Consider the following 14,611-nt stretch of genomic DNA (forward strand, 5'->3'; position numbering starts at 1 on the left):
CTTCTAAATGTGTTATACAATTTTCAATCCCGTAGTAATGCGCGGTCATCCTTGCTAGTTCAAGCTAAAACACATACCACAACATGCAATTTATCCATGACATTTGGACTAAATATAAACATGAGTGATTCATTAATCTTGGTGAAAATCCTTTTGGTAAGACATGTAATTCCTAAAAGTATGAAATTTACTTTAGGAGAAATTATAATCCTCAATCACAGGAAGCATAACCAATTTTAACGTGATATTCGTTCAAAATTGCATCTAATGACTTTTCTAAGCATCCTAATGGTGATCAAACATCAAGACATAGATAGTTTAATTCAGTGATTGAAAATATCAAAGCAAGCATGTAACAACACTTAAGCACTTAAAAGAAATCTACGTAACCATGTTGAGGCTCACAGCCTTACTCTAGCAAAAGAAAATTAGTTATACATACTTGTTTGAATGCATAAGGAATTATCCATGAAGAATCAAAGAAAGAGAACCACCCTTTTTTACAAGAATTCTCCCTAAGCTCTCTAATCTTCTCCTCTGAAAAAAATAAAAATAAAAAAATAAAAAAAATCCTCCTTTTATCATTATCGCCTCACTATTTAATTTCCCCTAATGCATACTTAAAAGGACTCCAATCATCCATACTCCGGATCAGATTAGGAGACACAAAATAAATGTCAATTAAAATTGATTTCCTAATTTAAATGGACAAACAGGATGTGCCCTGCCTCCATACGTTTGGTAGACGAAAAGTCCCTAGATTTCAATGAATGAGCTGTCCTAAGAAGGCTTGAAACGTCTACCTCACAAGCTAGCAAGAAAGTTTCCTCAATTTAGGCTTTAATTATGCTTATGTCTCATGCAACCTTTGGAGATCCAAATTGTCTTGTCAGCATGCTGCCCTGTTTTCATTCTTAAACTGAGAATGATTGGCTAGGAATTTTGAGTTGAAAACTTGAAACGATCATCTTCAATCTCTTGTGAATCAACTCCAACTGGAATCACTAAAAAATTTCATCGTTTGCATACTTTTCCACCAAACTCGATCCTGCTGCTCCTAAAAACACAATATGGCAACAGTATCACAAATACTTAAAACTTCCAACTAAACTAGACAAGAAAAGAAATGTAAAAGGGCGAAATATATAGTATAAATATTGGTTCATCACCTTTCACGATCTTGCTCATACGAGCTTGATTCGGGTGTTGTTTTTCTTAAAAGAATGAGTTTTGAAAGGGATAGGCCTAAGGGAATCAACACTCATTCAAGGACCTAAACTTAACCTCGTTAACCTATCATTGTTGAAATGTATTTCTACATCTCAATCTTCATATTGGTTAATATGGCTAGGTTCTCAATTTTGAATTGGTTGAGGAGGGATTGCTTCGTGCAGTCATTCCATCTAATTCATCCCAATTAGCTACAATGAATTGGGCCTTAAAATTAACTGAAACAAATTTAAAAGGGTTCTTTGCCACTTAACTTCATTTAGAGAGATGACATTTTCTGGTACCAATGAGCACATTAACTTCTTTTTTTCTGTTTTTTTTGGTGAAATTTCACAGCATCTTTGGTTGCATCCACTGTGAATGTTTGGAAGCCTGGAGATATGTAGTAGGTATAAACTCACTGTCAAAATGAGAAGGCAGATGATGTGTTGTGGCAGTAAGGGCCTTAGGTTTGTATATGCCTGACTTAGATCGGGTTTGCATTGGGTGAATAGAGGAAATATGAGGTACAGGATGTGGTGCAGGGTGTAGAGAATGAGAGGCTGGTAGAGGAGAAGAGGGAGGTGAGGGAGGTTGCAGAGGTGCAGGACAAGGAGCAGGAGAATTAACGTGCTCAAGTTGAGGAACTGGCGCAGGTTGAGTAGGTGAGGAAGATATGGGTGGTGGAACACGGGAAGTGAAAGAATGAGGGGAATAAAGATTGGGAAAGGTAAGGGAAAAAGGTGAGTAAGCTTCTGGGGTATGGGGAGTGGAGGACTGTAGAAGGTGGGGATCATGAAAGGGAAATGTATGTTCATCAAAATGAACATGCCTAGAGAGATAAACCCGATTAGTGAAGGGATCTAGACATCTATACCCCTTATGAGCTAAGCTGTAGCCAATGAAAACACACATCTTGCTCTTGGGATCTAATTTGGAATTGGTGTATGGTTTTAACCAAGGAAAGCATTGACATCCAAAGACCCGAAGAGACTTGTAATCTGGAACTTTCTTGAAAAATTGTTCCCAAGGGGAAGACTTGTTGACTGGAGGTAGGCGATTGATAAGATAGACGGCAGTAAGAAAACCTTCAACCCAAAATTTGTGAGGAAAGTGTGAGGCAATAAGGAGCGTTCGAGCAGTCTCAACAATATGTATGTGCTTCCTTTCAGCACAACCGTTTTGCTGAGGAGTGTAAGGACAACTGAATTGTTGTTGAATGCCATGGAAAGACAAATGATGCTTGAAGTTAGAACTTGTAAACTCACCCCCTGAGTCTGATCTTAAAGTGCCAATTTTGTAACCAGACAGATTCTCAACAAGAGCTTGGAATTGGACAAAAATGTGAAACACTTCCGATTTATGTTTGAGAGGATACAGCCAAGTATATTTGGTAAAATCATCTACAAATATGACATAAAAGCGATAGCCACGAACAGAACATACTGGAGCTGGCCCCCAAACATCCGCATGAACTAATTCAAGAGACCTAGAAGTAGTACAGAGAGATTCTTGAAATGGTAACTTGGCACATTTGCCTAAAACACAATTGGAGCAGAAGAATTGTTGAACATTATTAGAAACAGGCAGTATAGACTTTGATAACAGTGATCGAAAAGTCTTGAACGTTGGATGACCCAATCGTTGATGCCACACATGAGAAGAGATCCTTATTGCAGAATGAGCATGAACCTTCGGTGCAGTTGAAGAAGAAGCATAAAATGGATAGAGACCATTGCTGACAGGAGCTCTAAAAAGCATCCTCCCCATAGTAAGATCCTTGACATGGAAGTCAAAAGGATTGAGGGTTAGTGAACACCAATTATCACGCAAGAACATCTTGGCAAAAAGAAGATCATGCTTCAAGTGGGGAACATGTAACACATTCTTTAATTGAAAATCTGCAGAAGGGGTTTTAAGTAAAGTAGAACCAGTATGGAGAATTGGCAAACCTTGGCCATCTCCAATGTAGACTTTATCTGGACCAGTATAGGGCTGTGGATTCTGAAGATGATGAATATTATTGGTCATATGTGAGCTTGCGCCGGAATCCAGTAGCCATGGTGGTGGAGAAGAAGTTTGGCTGGGGGAACACGACCTTGAAAATTTAGATTCATTTGGTGGGAACAATCAATGGCAAGATGTCCAGTGTCCTCACAAATTTGACACGGAATGACTGCAGAAGTGAAAGAACGGAAGCCACGATTTCCACCTCGATTTCCACCACGATTAGTTGAGGAATTATTAAACCGATTGGAACGATTACGGTTGTTGTAGGGCCTTTGAGAAGTGTTCCGCTGAAAATTACCGCGATTATTGCTAGGGTAATAATTCTGAGAACCATTAGACTGAGCATTGTAAGCCTGATGTAGTGGAGGTGTAGGAAGCAAAGGAGGAGCATTGGAAGCTGCTGGAATGGAGGTGAAAGCCTGATACGGTTCAGAGGAACCTTGAGATGGCTTGCGACGAGCAAGAGCCATTTCTTTGCTGAGAAGAAATCCATGTAGATCATCAACAGTAGTATCAGCAAGACGAAATTGAATTGAATCCACGAAGGAATCATAGTCATCAGGCAAGCCATTAAGAATGAGGTGAAGGAGATTTGACTCCTCAACCGAGGCACCGGCAGCAGCGAGAGCATCAGAAACCTCTTTGATACGTTGCAAATATTCAGATATTGTGGAAGTGCCTTTCGACATCAATTGCAAATTCGATCGTAACTGATGAATGTGAGAACGAGAGACGCCACCGAATCGCTTCTCAAGATTTTGCCAAAGTTCACGGGAGGATTGAACACCAACAGTAAAGGGAATCAAATCCTCAGAGAGAGTGGAATTGATCCAAATGAGGATGTTTTGATCCTTTTCGTACCAGATCTCGAAGGCCGGATTCGGAATCGAGGACAAATTTCCAGAAAGATCAGCAAGAAATTGAGGCGGTGGCGGTTCAGATCCATCAACCATGCCGGTGAGCTTGTAGCGGCGGAAGATCGGTTCGAACAGAGAACGCCAAACAAGGTAATTATGACGCTTAAGTTTTGTTTGAATCATACTCCCAATGTTTTGGATCGTGATGGAGTTGATTGAAGCTTGAAAAGAGGAGTTAGGGTTCATCGGAGAAGGATTGAGATGTGGAGGCAGCGAAGAGGAAGGATCCGCGATCGCCGGAGAGGAAGGATGCGCAGCCACAGGAGAGGAAGAATGCGAAGAATTTGCCGCCATTGATGAACAAGATCGAAGATCTGCAGACGGAAGCAATGGTGTTTGGTAGGTAAGAAAATAAGCAAGAAAGTAGCAGAAGGAGGATCGAAGTCGGTGGACTTAAGCGAGTGATACCATATTGAGAAATGATTTCATTTCTTTATAATTAGTTACACTGAGGTATTTATATAAACTAGATTTACAAAGGTAAAGAGAATAGTTACAGTGGTAACTATTTGTAACTATTCTAACAACTAACTAACTTGACTAACACTAATGTTTTACAATGGTAACTTGCTCTTCATTGGGAACATCGTATCACTTTAATCTCTCCAAAAAAAGGAATATATTTGCTACACTACGGACTCATATTATAATATATAATATGAATTAATAATCGATCACCCAAGATCATGAACAATCAATTCTACATACTTCGAAAAAAATTAAAAATAACAAATATAGGAATCTGTAATTTCTGCATGTTCCGAGCATCAATGAAATTGCTTAACAAATATAGAAATATATATATATATATATATATATATATATATATATATATATATATATTTCTACAATACGGTATTCAGAAAACGAAATTGACACAGATTTCATTAAATATATATATATATATATATAGCATGATGATCTTCTCTAGATCTTCTTTGTGGGAATCTTAGAAATTCTTACATCATGATCATTCATCGTATATCGTTCGGTTAGTTTTCGTTAGATACTATTTATGTTTATTATTAAATAAAAATAATTTAAAATAATTTATGACCGTATGATATACGATACCGTACAATTTATGATAAATAATTAGAATATGAGAATTCTTAAGATCCTCACAATTTGAATCCGGATAAAATCCAAATCTACAGGCCCTTTAACAAGAGGGATCCCTATTTAAAAAAAAAAATAGGGACATTCTCTTGACCTTTGGATTGATTTTAATGAAATTATGTAGTAAAAATTAAATCATAGGTCATATAATTTCATTAAAATCAAATCCAATGACGAAGATATCTCAATTTTTTTTTTAAAATGGGCTAAACATATTTGACTGCAACCTGCTAGGGATCGGCATACGATGAAAGATTTGAATATTGTGCCAGTGCACATGGACAATGACATGATAGAGACTGAGTGAGACAACTTAGCAGAACTATAAAGAAAAACAAATATATTTCAAATTAAAAATATGATACTTTTCCGAAACTCTTCACAAAATCCATTTTTGTTTGCCTTTACAACAAAAATAAAAGCTTTCTGTTATTTAACGTTTTAAAACGGCTGAATAAATTTTGATAGCGAATTACTGGATTCGTTGAATGAAAGGGGCCCTACAACCTCTTGAAAAATAAAAATATCATCCAACAAAAATGTTCAACCGAGGTTTAAATATTAGGAATTTTAACAATAAGTTTTCGGTATTGTTCACTTCAATAAAAAATCATAATTTTACACTAAAAAATCAATCATGGTACTATTTATTTTACCCTTTATTTTGTTTTTATTGTTAAAACTCAAAATTTTCAAACCTTTTTTTATTAGTTTTCCTTTAAATATTCACTACAATTGTAGTTGGTAGCACTACCATGATATAAAGAATATAGCTATATTTGAGGCGTACACTAAAGTGGAATCACTATCAGTTATTGATAAATCACCAACCCACAACTCAATTAAATCTCAGTTTACTACCTTTAAGTTTTGTGAATTTCAACATTTGGTACATGAAGTTTTTTTTGTCCCAGAGTCATACCTAAAGTATTAATTTTGGGACAGACTCACACATCCATTAGTCTAGTTATTAAGTCTCCTGTTAACTGATGATGTGGTGCCCATGTGGACAATGACTGGACGCCACATGTCATTAAGGAGTTCACGTGGAAATTAAAAATAAAATTAAAATTAAAAAAAAACCCAAATCCCTTTCGTCTTCCCCAGAATCCTCAACCGTGCCCACCCTCCCACCCCCATCACCTACCCCTTCTCAACAAACCCTCCCACCCCAGTTGTCACCAAAAAACCCCCAGTGTTCATGTGCCTCTCTGCATATACGTAGTTGGAAATGGCATAGGTGGTGGCATTCCCACCGGAGACAACCCTTGGCTGGTTAAATGTCATATGTAAGTTTTTGTGTGTAATAATAATCGTCAGTGTAACCCCTAGGGTTTCCCATTTCGTCACTTTCCGGTGATAGATGGTGGTCGGCTCGTGACCAGCAATGATTTGCATCCTCTGCAACTCTTGGATCTGCCGCTGAATCTCCGCCTGAGATATCACCGGTTCTTCAGTGTGGCGATCCCTAGGAAATCGGGGTTTGTCGACGAGGCCATGACCGGAGCCATCAGAGAGGATCCATCAAGATACCCGATCTGAACTGAATTCAAAGCGTCGGCAAACCACTGGCCCTCGGACTTAGTCTAGCTGGAGCTGAAGCTACACGAAGTGTTGCTGTCAAGAGGGAAAAGAAAGAGTTGGAGCCTAGTAGGCTTAGCGGAAGCGCTGTAGAGTCGACCGTACTCAACCATCATGTGGTCGAGGTCTTCGTCGTTGGTGACAGATATGAGAATGTCAAGATCTTTGCCAGGAAGCTGGTACTTGAAGCAAACGGCGTCATTAGAGGTGTCACAGAGGGAGGAGAGCTTAGAGATGAAAACAAAAAGCTTGATATTGCGATTAACAACGAGGATTTTGGTGTCACCGCTGACGTAGGCAAGCTGGTGGTCATGGGGGCGGGGCTGGATTTTGCTGCCGTAGTTGCACATGAACTTAACTTTGTAGTTGGAGGTTGTGAAAGGGCGTTTGGTAGTCTCACGAAAGGGTGTCGCAGTCGATTTCATGGGAGCGAGGGGAAGAGTCGCGGGAGTCTGGGTACGAGTGGTGCGAAAGAAAGAGTATTGGGGAGTGGAAGAAGGGGTGGGAGGGTGGGTACGGGTGGGTATTCTGGGGAAGATGAAGGGGATTTGGTTTTTTTTGTTTTTAAATTTTTTTTAAAATTTTTTATTTCCACGTGGATCTTTTAATGACACGTGGCGCCCAATTATTGTCCATATAGGCACCATGTCATCAATTAACAAGAGACATAACAGCCAGACTAACGGATGTATAAGACTGTTCCAAAATTAACACTTTAGGTATGACTCTGGGATGAAAAAAAAACTTCATGTACCAAATGTTGAAAACCACGAAACTTGAGGGTAGTAAACTGAGATTTATCCTTAAAAAAAATAAAAAAAAAGTATTACATATTGTCCAACTATTGATAGGCATACACATCATATTTTCATTTAAAACAATAGCCTCCGATCGATGCATACTTTTTCCCACGGCTTGGAAACCAAATTAAAATGATCAATTTTGAATATTTGATCAATCACCATCTACTGTATATTGTAAGACTTAAACATCAAACCTATGTGAAGGGATCTATGAAAACTATTGCGAACAAATAATTAAAGCATAATGTCACTTAGTACTCCAGTCTAGTGATATTTCTCTTCATTTGTAAGAGTAGTTCCACCATGGGGTATTACCCGATGGACTAGCTTTCAAACAGGGCCAGAGAGCCCGAGTGGGGAGGTCTAGCATGTGATGGCGATGGAGCCCGAGTAGGCCCGAAGGAGAGGCCCGACAGGAGTTGCCAGCTCGGGAGCCCGAAGGCCACGTGACGCAAGGAGTGGGGAGGTCTAGCATGTGCTGGCGATGGAGCCCGAGCATGCCCGAAGAAGAGGCCCGACAGGAGTTGCCAGCTAGAGAGCCCGAAGGCCACGTGACGCAAGGCTGACGTCTGGGCGACGTCAGCCATCATCTCCTCTGCATTTTTGGGCCTCAACCTTATAGCTACTCGACCTCTACATTTCATTTACTCATTTGAATTTGCCATGCTTATTCTATTACCTCAAATTTTCCAAATTCTAAACATTTATTTAAATGATGAATTGAAATAATGCTTCCATTTTTCTCCAAAATTCAATCGAATCCCATTTGGGGAAACAAAAACTGACGTCGCCAAATAGCGGAGCCAAATAGCGCAGGACGGATCCAGGAGATTGAGAAGGAGGGAGTTAGGACTTGAATGATGACGATTTGAAATTAACCGGGCTATCCAGCTTCACGACACCGCTTTGCACCACACCATTTCGCGAAGCCATGGACTACATAAGTGCAGCAAAAATTAAGAAGGGCATTCAGGTGTGCTGCTCTGCTGTGTGTCAGAAGTGAAGCAAAAAAAATGGTAGAAGTTTCGAGAGATAGGAAGAGATTTCCAAAAGGAATTTTAATTTATACAAAGTAATAATATAATATTAATTTATACAAAGTAAATAATATAAGGAAGAGATTTCCAAAAGGAATTTTAATTTATACAAAGTAATAATATAATATTAATTTATACAAAGTAAATAATATAATGTTAATTATAAATAAAAAAAATACTAATATTTTATTACTTATTGTCAGGGTTATTCATTGTAGGGATGGAGATGCAAAAGACAGTTACTGTTTATTAATGACAGTTACTGCTCACTAGGTGGATTAAATAATGAATAACCCCCGGGGGGGGCTTTGCAACGGTGGAGTTGCTCTAAGTGAGATGTCTTATATTCGATTCTCACTAATGACGTGATTGAACTATATTATTATGGCAAAACCCATCATCCTGGCCCTTAGTGTAGATATTATTGGCATACTAACTCCCTTCATCTACCTTCCTTCATATTGAACACACAGTATTTGCTTGTTTTTGACAATTTCTTCTAATTAAGCATTCTTCTTGTCTCTCTTAAACAACTTTTAATCTGTTATTTAGTATTACAGTCTAATAGTATTTATTTTTACTTGTAAGCGAGAGGTCTTAAGCTTGATTCTCGCCAAATGCAAGTTTAAATCATATTAATACTAGCTTATTGTGAGCCTAAGCTTATCCTCTTTTTGCTATGATAGATAATATCATTTGTTAAAAAAACAAAAACAACTTTCAATTAATTTGTTTGAGCACAAGCATGTGAATGCTTGATATGGCCGAGTACCAGCCCAATAAATGCATGAGAAGAAAGAAAAAAAAAGACTTTCCATTTTAGCTAATGATGCAACAACACATGAGCTGTCTACTTTAAGTTGGTTGAGTACTGCTATTTAATATTCTTGTCTAATGATATTTAGTGATTTTTTTTTCTGGTAAAAAAGAAGTGTTAAATTTGAATCTCGTGATGACCACTTCGGTACAAATTTATTAAGGGATATATTATCTACACATCATTTTTTACTTCTCACATACTATTTATTAATTTTTGTTCGTTGATATTTTTCAATTCATCTGATCCGAATATCGAAAACCAAAAAGTGTGAGAGAAGTAAAAAGGGATATGTGAATATCACACACCTTTATTAATTCCTTCACCCTTATTGTAAAAATTGGAAATTGGTTGAATTATATTATTTTGTTGAATTCAAACTCAACTGCCCAAACCAAACTCAATTAATTTATTTTGTTGCAACTCAAAGTAAACCTACTTTCCACATAATAATTTCTCAACAACAAAAGGAATCACGAGCTTCTACATCCATTATTTTTGCTTTTACGCAATGAATCTTACCCTTTTAGTTACTCCTATTCACCTTTCAAACTTGTTTCCTACGAATCAACATTTTCTACCTAAACTCATCTCCCTGGATACACCATACGTACAACTCACTTGTAATAACATATCATTGTCGTACACATTCCATAACTGAAATAATTCACTTGCCAAATCACTATTTAATATTGTTTCCGCAAAAAATCAATCAAACTAAAGACTGTTTAATATTTATGTGTGAAGAAGATGACGATTTTGGTAATTAAAATCATTTTGATAAAGTACCTTCCATTTGTGATAAATATAGACGATCAATTTGATTAATTATTTGTAGAAAAAAAAAATTAAACAGTGTTAAATCAAATAAATAATCTGATTATTGACATGTGTACAAGTACAATAAGAGTTTGTTAATTTTCTACAAATGGGTGGATAATTAAGAAGGTGAACCCTAGGGTGCACTTAAACATTGTTCCCGTGTTAGAATGTATTAAAGATTTAAACAACATGGTTCTAGGATCAAAGTTTGACAAGCATCACGAAACAAGGACGAGAAGGATGAATGGTACTAACCTGCACTGATTGGAGGCATGATGGTTCGAGTATCACATGAAAAAAAGTTAGAAGTTCCATCATAAAACTACTCGATAATATGGAGAGTAGTCAAATATCTTATTAGCTCTTTTATGGTTTGGTTTGTCACCGATTTGAGACTTTGTCTTCACTTTTTCACACGCCCCCTCATATGTGACGAATTTTCAAGCATAACACATGGACAACACAAATTCAGTGAATTGGAGCACGTGTAGCCGATGGGCTTCACACATGGACTAACCTACTCTGATGCATGAAGAAAGTTGATGTTCTATCATAAAACCAATTAACAATATGGAGAGTAGCCCAAATTACTTATAAGCCCATGCAAAGGTCCTTCCTCCCATCAATGCAAAATTCATTCTCAACATGCTCCCTCACTTGTGACAAATTTTCAAGCCTGACACTTGGACAAGACAAACCAGGTGACATGGAGCGTCTATGGCCATTGAGCTTCACACGGGGGGACAACCTGCTCTGATACGATGAAGAAAGCTTAGATTTCACCATAAGACCGATTGGAAGTAGAAGCCCAACCTCTTATAAGCTCTTGCATGGTTTGGTTCCTCACCGATGTCATACTTTATCCTCACATTCTCACATCACAAGATGCATTCCACTCTCTCTAGTTTGTAATGCTCCAACAAGAATAGCGACTTTCTTAGAATGGAACCATATTGTTGTGAGCGCATGGACATCTTTATCATAGCAATAGGGATTCCTCTGAAATCGCCTATTGTAGTTATTAGAAGGATAAACCAAATCACCATTAATCTTAATGTTGTCCCTCCAAGGCACGTACAATATATCTTACCAAATAGGGTTTCAAATAGTCAACCGTGTGTCTCTTGGTTCCATGATTCTTGCCAATCAGCATTGAATCATGTTGAAGGTATATAACTTGTCTTAAAAGTTACTTGTCTCAATCAACTAATTAATTAAGTAGATTATGCACCTATAATCCAACTTAGATTCATCTGTAGTTAAATGTGGTAGCTGCATTGTTGTTTAAGTTACTTGGTCTCTAAGCAGTAAGCACACATCATATATAACTTGCTTACTTTCAACAGGGAGCTCCCTGTGTGTGAGTTGGTAGCCCATCTGACTTCCATTCTTTTCTTTATTGACAATAGCAGAGAGCACACATTTTGTGTGTGTGAACAACCGTCAACCTCTTCCCACGTTCTTCTCAAGCGCAACCGCTTTAGTTCATTCAAACTATTCAAAAAACATTATGAGTTCACTTACCTATATGAAAAAATGACCGTGAGACAATTTCTCTTAATAAGTGCATATTTTTATCTTATGTAAATTGTTTTCTACCATACTTAGGGTCTCCGTATTTAGATCTCGTATAAATACTCGATGGACTTAAATGTAATTATGTAATAACGGAAGGGGGCAAATATGTAATAAGTGAGGAGCCCTTATTTTATAAAAGGACTTCTCACTCTCCTCATTAGGGGAGGCCATTTTCTTAGGCCACACCCTCACTCTCTCAAAGCTCTCACTCTCATAAAGAAGCCCCCTTTCTCCCTAAAAAATGCAATATCAGTGTGGACGTAGCCCAAACCTTGGGGTGAACCACGATACATCTTGTGTTATTTACTTTCTTGCAGATTCACGGTTAGATTTACGTTGTTCCAAGACCCTTCCGGTTTTGTGCATCAACATTTGGCGCCGTTTGTGGGAATCAACACAAAAAACTATGTCGGTTCTCTTTCATTTTTTCATTAAATTTCACCACTGTCCACCGTGAATCTGCACAACCTGAGATCCTACTCGATCTGCAACCAGGGATTACAGAGAGGGAGAAGGGGAAAGAGAGAGAGAGAGAGTAGATTGTCTTTGTAAATGGTTTAAACAGGGCAACTATACCCACTATGAACACTTGTCCCTCACATCTTCTTCATCTTCTTCGTAATCTCTCATCCTGCCATTTTTATACTCTTTAGAGAGAGGGAGTGAGGGGAAATCCCAGATGCTCTTCAAATGGGGAAGAGTGAAGCAAATCTGCAGCAGCAACAATAGCAACAACATCAGCAGACTCAGGAGGCTCAGAATTCTTCGGGATTCATCTGTCTGCGATGTTCGATGGTTTTCAACATAATCGGCAGAGAGCTGAGCTTCAGATGCGTCGTCGTTTTGATTAGACCTGTAAACGAGTCGGGTTTATTGGGTTTGGGTCGGGTTGAACCCGACCCGTTAAGTTAACGGGTCACCCGAACCCAACCCGTTAAGCTAACGGGTCACCCGTTTCACCCGTTAACACTCGTTAACAATTATTATTATTTTTATTTTTTTCATAAAGTTTATTTTTTGTCATTAAGACTTTACTAAAATTACTAAAATATCATCAACTAACGGGTACTAATGGGTTGACCCAAAGTGACCCGTTATTTAACGGGTTGTTAACGGGTTCATCCGTTAACGACCCGACCCGTTAAGCATCCACCCAAATACAAATATTAACGAGTTGGGTCGGGTCGGGTCGGGTTAACGGGTTGGGTCCAAAATGCCAGGCCTAGTTTTGATCCTAGCTTCTCAATTTTACTCTCTAGGATCTTATGGATCCCACATTTCCATGCAATCATCTCCCAGTTTGATGCCAGACAGGAAATTAAGCTCAATGAGGCCACAAAGCCCAAGAAGAAGGCAACGCGACCACCAAACCCCAGGCAAAAGCAGCCGTCTTCCAACAACAAAAAAATTCACAGTGAAGAACTACAAAGAGGATGCTCCTCCTCTTTCCGCCACTTCCACCACTTGCACTATCCCCAGTGTCCAGCCTTCCTCCTCCGTCGCCGAGCTCAAAGCCGTCTTCCGTGCCAAAGTGAAGCAGTTTCAGGCCTATGAGATGTTACTGAGTTACAGCCAATCGGAGATAATCGAAAGGCACTAGCTCCTGCTCCGAATCCCCGACCTGACAACTTTCCTTTTCTGACCTCAAATTCACAGATGCCGTTTTGTCTTTCCCTACCTAATTATTGTGTCAGCCCATCCTCCGAAACGGCGCTCCAATCCGTTCCCAGTCCACCCGCGTCATCATCCTTGGAGAGTCGAACATGGCCGCCAATTCAATCTGAGTCGCCGCCGCCCAAATGACCTCCGTCCAATTTTGCCACCTGCTCTCACCTCATCAAACTGCTGCCGGAGCAAAATTGATTTGCTTTTCGAAAAGCTTTTCATTTATTGGTGCCAAAGATGGTGACAGTCTGAAAATAGCAGAACTTCTAGAGGGTCAAATTTTGCAAAAGCACTGCTTTCTAGCAAGAGAATCTGGGATTTGGTTGTCACTTGGAGGGTTCCAAGAAAAGGGATCGGATAATAAACATTTGTGTAACACCCATGTTGTTGTTAATGATGCTGGAAACATCAGAAGTACTCACAGAAAGATTCACTTGTTTGATGCGAATATTCCTGGTGGAAAGGTGTACAAGGAAGGCAGCTTTACCGAACCTGCTCGACGAAGAAGAAAGGTTATTGAGTTCATGCGTCAGGTCGGGGCAGAAGTGGGATCCAGTTTTTTATGAGGATGAAAACCAGTTCAACTGAGTCAAAGAAGAGGAAAGGGGTTGATGCTAAAGCGACAGAGCCTTTTCCAGGAGGGCCAACATATACATCATTGCTAAAGAGCTTTAAGAGTCGCGTTGCTGCAACAGTTTGGAATAATGAGAAATTATTGAGCATTTTACAGTGGTGCAGTTATGTGAGACGGTTCTGCTCACATGTCGAGAAAGTAAAAGCAAAGCAGAAAAGAAAAGAGAAAAGAAGAAACAGAAACAAAAGCAAAAGCAAAGCAAAAAGCAAAAGAAGATAAAAAGAGCAGACATAATTGCGATGATGATGACATGCAAAAAAGAGATTTATGGGCGTGACCCATTAAACAGAGGATCGGATTTATTTTTTGAATGATGTAATTTATTTTCCTTACTTTTCGAAGACATCTGTATAAACCTCATCAGAGGGTCATTAAAAATTAAAAAAAAAAAAGGGCAAGCCTAAAATAATGGGCTGGAG

The 14,611-nt window shown here is 38.7% G+C and overlaps 2 pseudogenes; one reads left to right on the forward strand and one right to left on the reverse strand.

Moving 5' to 3' along the window:
- Positions 1 to 6,398: 6,398 nt before the first annotated feature.
- LOC126611836 (uncharacterized) lies at positions 6,399 to 8,572 on the reverse strand (annotated as a pseudogene).
- A 4,535-nt stretch (positions 8,573 to 13,107) lies between these two features.
- LOC126611837 (deaminated glutathione amidase, chloroplastic/cytosolic-like) lies at positions 13,108 to 14,124 on the forward strand (annotated as a pseudogene).
- Positions 14,125 to 14,611: the final 487 nt, after the last annotated feature.

Source organism: Malus sylvestris, chromosome 17, assembly GCF_916048215.2.
Source record: "Malus sylvestris chromosome 17, drMalSylv7.2, whole genome shotgun sequence".
NCBI lineage: Eukaryota > Viridiplantae > Streptophyta > Magnoliopsida > Rosales > Rosaceae > Malus > Malus sylvestris.